This window comes from Triticum aestivum, chromosome 7D, assembly GCF_018294505.1.
Source record: "Triticum aestivum cultivar Chinese Spring chromosome 7D, IWGSC CS RefSeq v2.1, whole genome shotgun sequence".
Taxonomy (NCBI): domain Eukaryota; kingdom Viridiplantae; phylum Streptophyta; class Magnoliopsida; order Poales; family Poaceae; genus Triticum; species Triticum aestivum.
In genome coordinates, this window is record NC_057814.1 from 559,837,333 (window position 1) to 559,844,495 (window position 7,163).

Sequence of the window (7,163 nt, forward strand, 5' to 3'; positions counted from 1 at the left end):
CCGAAACGTTTTCTTTTCTGTTTTATTTTAAAAACAGGGTTCTGACTAAACTTTGACTGGCTATATCTTTTTAAATAAAACTCCAAATGAATTAATTCTTTTTCCTACCTCTCTCAAATTCCACCTAGTTTATTTTAAGATTTATTTCAAATAAATCTAGGAGAACTTTTTGCGCTGTTTTTAAAGTATGTGTTAATTTGAATATTTTCAAAAATAGGATTTTTGAAGAAGGAAGCAACTTTCAAAAAGTGCACCCCTTGCATACTCTCGAAGGCAAGCATTCTGATCCCTGGCATAATATTTTTTTGTGTTGTTTGATACGGTTACAACACCACCTTGACATGGAGCATTCGTTATTTTATGTGACGATACAAACATACGCATGAGTGCATAATGAAGATTCTTTGCTGTTAGAAATGGATATGCTTGTGATAGTAATCATCTTCGTAGACAGGAGCTTGTTCCTAGTTCCTCGTCGAGACGAGTGTGTCCGGTATGGCATGATGAGGTATGATGAGTGGTGATTCTATCTGTTAATTGAAATATATTTGTTATGCTAATCATACAGGGAATACTTAGACCTCCTGAGTCGGCCGTAGATCGAGTCTTGTTCCAGTAACCCCCATACTTGTTTCGTACTACCACTTGTCCCTGCTGCAGGTAGGGTACGGTTCAGTAAGTTGTCAACCCCTTCCTAGCACACACCGTATAGAGAGGCCATGGTGGAAGATACCGGATGCATCCGGTAGGCATGCCACCTGGTCCGGGGGCATGGGTGTTTCCGGTTGGGACCGAGAGGGGGGCACCCCTTAGAGCGCGCGATATAAATTTGATCCCATGCTACGCGAGGTTGTAGCCTCCCCACTTAGAGTTTTGCTTAACAGGTGTCGTGGGTGATTCCAGACACCGGTAAGTTAGGCTAGTGTGTGCGGTCAGGTGTGTTTTCAATTAAAAGACCGTAAACAGAATTAGTCCCAATGGACTAAAGAAATCCATTACTCGTGGGTAAAGAGTACACCCTCTGCAGAGGTTAAATCTATTCGAATAGCCGTGTCCATGGGTAAGGACTACAGTCTGAGATGGGTCAAGTGTCGGTCTTAGTGTCGGTCTTCGGAGGAGAAACTACTAAACCGGAACATGGATCATGACTTGTGACTTATGATGATTGTGATTATTATTATATTGGACTAACCCTTTTTATTACTTGAATTATTGAGTATCCCTCGGACGGTTCTACCTCCTGGATATTCATTGTGATTATTTTCTTATAAGCCCTTTATGTGGTGTCGCTCAGACGCCCGACTATGGCATGCTTGTTATTTGTTTACTTTATAAGCCCTTTATGTGGTGTCTCTCAGATGCCCGACTGTGGCATGCTTGTTATTTGTTTACTTTATAAGCCCTTTATGTGGTGTCGCTCAGACGCCCGACTGTGGCATGCTTGTTATTTGTTTACTTTATAAGCCCTTTATGTGGTATCGCTCAGACGCCCGACTGAGGCACGCTTTCTGTTGTCATCCTTTCGAGGCGTCGCTTCAGACACCCGATCGGTGCATTTTTTTTCTACTCTCGGATTGCATATTCATGTTTTATACGAACAACATTCATGCGTGCATCATGGATTTTGTTTATTTCGTGACTGACATTGCGATCATAGAATATTTCAGAGCGTGATTATCATTTGTTATATTATACCCGTGTTCATAATGTTTGCGAGTACATTCAAAAATACTCACTGGGTTGTCCCTGGCTATTGTCTTGGCCAGATTACCTGCTTGGAGAGGATCATTGCGATGACAGCCCCGGAACCTAAGCAACGGTGATAGCAGCCTCGCGAAGATAGGAGTTATCCAGGTCAGCTGGTCCTGTGGGAAATGGAGTCCCATAGACGCTGATGAACCACAAACCGCTTCCGCCATCAACCACTAGAAACCATTTGTTGTACTCTTAGGCCACAATGGTCTTGTACTACATATTTTGTACTTTGCTTGGAATTTTTGTATCAAGTTGGTGCCTCATCAGCTAACAGTAATCCTGGGGCTGGTGAGCACAAGGGCCATTTTCTGGGAAATTAATATCCCGAAAACCGGTCCTAACAAACTTGGTATTAGAGCCAGGCTGACCATTGGCTAATCCTATCTTTGCCAGGTCAAAAAACATAGGTTAACCCACCCACCAGACCTTAACCTCACCACAACCAAGCTTATCCTACCCGATTGCCCCCACAATGACCCCGACAACTTTTGTCAGTCGGTGCCCAACCTATCAGACTAGCCCAGTAAGCTACACGCACGTGATCGACACCTGAGTTGACCCGTTCGCAAGCGTGCGAAGGAAGACTCCGTTTTCTTTATATAAAGGGAACGTTTGCCCCAACCGACAATTAATATTGCCCCCACAAGACGATATGTCATCCAACCCAAATGCTATACATGAGGCCACTCCGTGATCTTACTAAATATCCCTCACCTTGTGCACTGCCTTCACAACCATTTGTTTTTGAGGTCGCACCTTGGGATTCATACAAAGACCCCAGATGCCACCCCGGGGGGATTTTATCAAAATAATTGTGGGATTTTGATCACAATACCATGGGTTTTCCCCAGCCATCCTGGTACAATCTGTTCAAATCGAGGGTCACTCTCACCCCCTCGAAATATTGTACAGCCAGGCACACCCCGTAGGTAGACCCAAACCAAGACCCTACGGAAGTTCCCTTCATCGGGAAAATCCATACCCACTCCAACAATGGCAATTAAGATTGCTGCTTATGGAACGGTTACCCATCTTCAATTCATGGTACCCTATGCCAGTGAATGTGGCTATTTTGTTTTCCAAATAGTGCAGCAGCCAGAGAAACCACATCCTTTCCCTACACCTGAGTAGAGAAAAGTCCGACGCTAATTGAGCTGATGCACTATGTCATCGCTCGAGAGCACTTGACCCAAAAAGTGATGGGTTTTTCTCCAGACCCTTACTGTGTAAGACCCTAGTCGCCATTAGCAGACCCCTGAGGGCCAGACTAAGAGAGACGCCTTTTGTGAGTCCCCCATCCGCTCCGAGTAGACGAGAGATATATCCCATTGCAAGGAATATTTTTCCTCGTAACATATAGCTTATTTCCTGAACCGTCAGCACCGCGGTTATATCCGTTTGTGTATCGTTTGACTGCTTGTTGTGATAACTGTGTTGTGCTTTAAAATTTTCTGTATTAGTATATTGCATTGGTTGAAGTTGTTTCTCGTGATAAAATAAAATCGATTGTTTTTAATTATAGCAAACTTCATAGTAAGGTTTTTCTTAAAAGACCACTGCGATGAAAAATGTTTTTCTCAATAAAAATAATTAATTTGCATGCCCTCGCATTATACGACTCGCGAGACGCATACACTAAATACACGACCACACGTTCTTCTATCACCTAATCGATTACCTTGCTAGTACACCACAACTGCACCTTAGTTAGCGATTCTACTGTGACCCCGTCCTATCATGTGTGTGGAGTAACCGCTTTCCATGTTACGATTATCGCATGGTACGAGCAATCTTTTTGCAAAATATGTCCTTAGCAAATCTCGAGGACGAGATTTTTCTTAAGGGGGGTAGTGTTGTAACACCCCAAAAATTTAACCATGTTGTGTTTATTAAAATTTTGCTAAGAAATTAAATTTTCTTTTTTCTGGATTTATTTTTGATCTCAGAACCTCTCTTTTCTCCTAAGTTGTGGAGTTTTCACCCCAAGTGAAAACTTTCCAATTATTATTGGACTTGTTTACCCTCTCTAATAAAACATTTCTTTTATCTGTGTGATTATTTATAATTATTTTTCCCTGAGTTGTATTTCTCTAAAATGGGTTTTCATAAGTTTTCGGGTCCCATTTGCAATGCAACCCTTTGATAAATTCATTTAAAAATCCCACCAAAATTTGGGGATGACATGTGATGTTCCTAGATCACTTTTGTGCAAAAATACCCTTTAGTCATTTGGAGATTTTGAGCTTTTCCCCAAGTTTTCAAATCCGGTCCAGTTTGCACTTTTGCACTACAACCTATTTAAATATTTCTTTAAAACTTCTACCAAAATTAGGGGATGTTAGTAGGAGTATATTATTCAACTTTATGCAAAAACCCACTGGTGTTTTATGGAAAATTTGAGCAAAACATCCTCTTTTCCTCTCTGGCCCAGTTTGGTATTTTCTACTGCAACCATATTTTAACTTGCCCTTTTACCCATGATTCTTTTTCCTGCTTATAGACCACTCTACCAAACCCTTAAGTCCAGGAGAGTGGACCTATTGGAGTATTTTTGGTCCATGAAACTATGCCTTTTACTTTCTGTCCAGAAATGGTTTTCTCAAAAACTTGCACTATCAAGTTTCTAGTCTTGACCAACTAACCTTACCACCCTCTTTTGCATCTAGAGAGACTATGATCTGGAGATTTTGGCCCCCCCCCCCCAAGAAATGCCTAGGTGCCCTTGGCATTTTGTCAAACTCCTTATGTGCATGGTCAGATTTGACATAGCTTTTAGTTTGCACACTGGACCTGCTTGCTTTGCCTAACCACCATGTCCACTAAACTTCTGTCTACCACTAACCTAGGCCTGTTTACTACCAGCAGCATTTGAGCTCTCTAATATGCCCTGGCATTTTGCCGAACAGCTCACGTGCATGCGCTGGGCGCGCCCAGAGCGCACGTTTTGCACGCGCGCGCGCAACCGAGCCGCCGCGTTCACTCGCCCCGCGCCCCTGGCCATTGCTCGCCCGCAGAGCCGCGCCCATCCTCATCCGCTCGCCAGAACCCTCCAAGCCCCCCCGGCGCCCTACAGCGCCGCCGTCAGGTCGGCCGTGGCAGCGAGCGGGCGGCCGCAGCAGTCTCTGCCATGGACGGCGCCGCCCGAGCCACAGCCGCGCGCCCGCTCGCCCCTGGGCAGCCCGAGCTTATCCAAGAGCGCGTCCGCTAGCACCTGTCGCCGCCACGTCGTCCTGCAGGCTACAGAACGGTGGTTCGCCGTCGAGCTTATCCCCGGCCGCCGCGGAACCGACCTACTCGCGCTATAAATAGGACCCCCGAGCTCGCCTAGGCCCTCAGGCAACCTCAAGCCAACCCTCTGGAGCTCCCCTAGCCCGCAATCGACGGAGGAAGGCCGTCTTCCCCATCTCCGGCAGGTTCGGCCGCCGCCACTCCCCGGCTCCGCTCGTCGTAACCAGAGCCTCCCCCGTCCAACCAGTGCCACCATCCCCTTCCCCTCGATCTCGTGGAGCCACCCAACACCTCAAATTCGCTCGGGAGCCACCGTAGCCCAAACCCCCAAATCCTCCCGAAGCCACCTCCGCCGCGGAGCTCGCCGCCGGCGACTCCCTTCGCCCCCGCCAGCCTGTCGACCACCGGGAGGACCGCCCTGGACTGGCGGATCCATCCCCGCCATCAGAACCCCGTGAGGAGCCTCCGTTCGCCGACGGCGATCGCCAGAGCTCCGCCTCCGTTCGGCCAAAAGAAAGGAAGGCGGGGACGACTGGTCAAACCTGACCAGTGGACCCAAGGGGCCCACTGTCAGTGACCCACGGGTCGGCCCGCGCGGATTAAGTGGAGGCGTAAAGCCTGAAGTACGTGTCCTCCTCTCGAAAGCGTATTTCGTCCGAAACGTTTTCTTTTCTGTTTTATTTTAAAAACAGGATTTTGACTAAACTTTGACTGGCTATATCTTTTTAAATAAAACTCCAAATGAATTAATTATTTTTCCTACCTCTCTCAAATTCCACCTAGTTTATTTTAAGATTTATTTCAAAAATATCAAGGACAACTTTTTGCGCTGTTTTTAAAGTATGTGTTAATTTGAATATTTTCAAAAATAGGATTTTTGAAGAAGGAAGCAACTTTCAAAAAGTGCACCCCCTTGCATACTCTTGAAGGCAAGCATTCTGAGCCCTGGCATAATATTTTTGTGTGTTGTTTGATACGGTTACAACACCACCTTGACATGGAACATTCGTTATTTTATGTGACGATACAATCATACGCATGAGTGCATAATGAAGATTCTTTGCTGTTAGAAATGGATATGCTTGTGATAGTAATCATCTTCGTATGCCTTTCATGCCTACCGGAAGGAAGCCGGGAAGGTCTCTGTCTTGGGTAGACAGGAGCTTGTCCCTAGTTCCTCGTCGAGACGAGTGTGTCCGGTATGGCATGATGAGGTATGATGAGTGGTGATTCTATCTGTTAATTGAAATATATTTGTTATGCTAATCATACAGGGAATACTTGGACCTCCTGAGTCGGCCGTAGATCGAGTCTTGTTCCAGTAACCCCCATACTTGTTTCGTACTACCACTTGTCCCTGCCGCAGGTAGGGTACGGTTCAGTAAGTTGTCAACCCCTTCCTAGCACACACCGTACAGAGAGGCCATGGTGGAAGATACCGGATGCATCCGGTAGGCATGCCACCTGGTCCGGGGGCATGGGTGTTTCCGGTTGGGACCGAGAGGGGGGCACCCCTTAGAGCGCGCGATATAAATTTGATCCCATGCTACGCGATGTTGTAGCCTCCCCACTTAGAGTTTTGCTTAACAGGTGTCGTGGGTGATTCCAGACACCGGTAAGTTAGGCTGGTGTGTGCGGTCAGGTGTGTTTTCAATTAAAAGACCGTAAACGGAATTAGTCCCGATGGACTAAAGAAACCCGTTACTCGTGGGTAAAGAGTACACCCTCTGCAGAGGTTAAATCTATTCGAATAGCCGTGTCCATGGGTAAGGACTACCGTCTGAGATGGGTCAAGTGTCGGTCTTAGTGTCGGTCTTCGGAGGAGAAACTACTAACCGGAACATGGATCATGACTTGTGACTTATGATGATTGTGATTATTATTATATTGGACTAACCCTTTTTATTACTTGAATTATTGAGTATCCCTGGGACGGTTCTACCTCCTGGATATTCATTGTGATTATTTTCTTATAAGCCCTTTATGTGGTGTCGCTCAGACGCCCGACTGTGGCATGCTTGTTATTTGTTTACTTTATAAGCCCTTTATGTGGTGTCGCTCAGATGCCCGACTGTGGCATGCTTGTTATTTGTTTACTTTATAAGCCCTTTATGTGGTGTCGCTCAGACGCCCGACTGAGGCACGCTTTCTGTTGTCGTCCTTTCGAGGCGTCGCTTCAG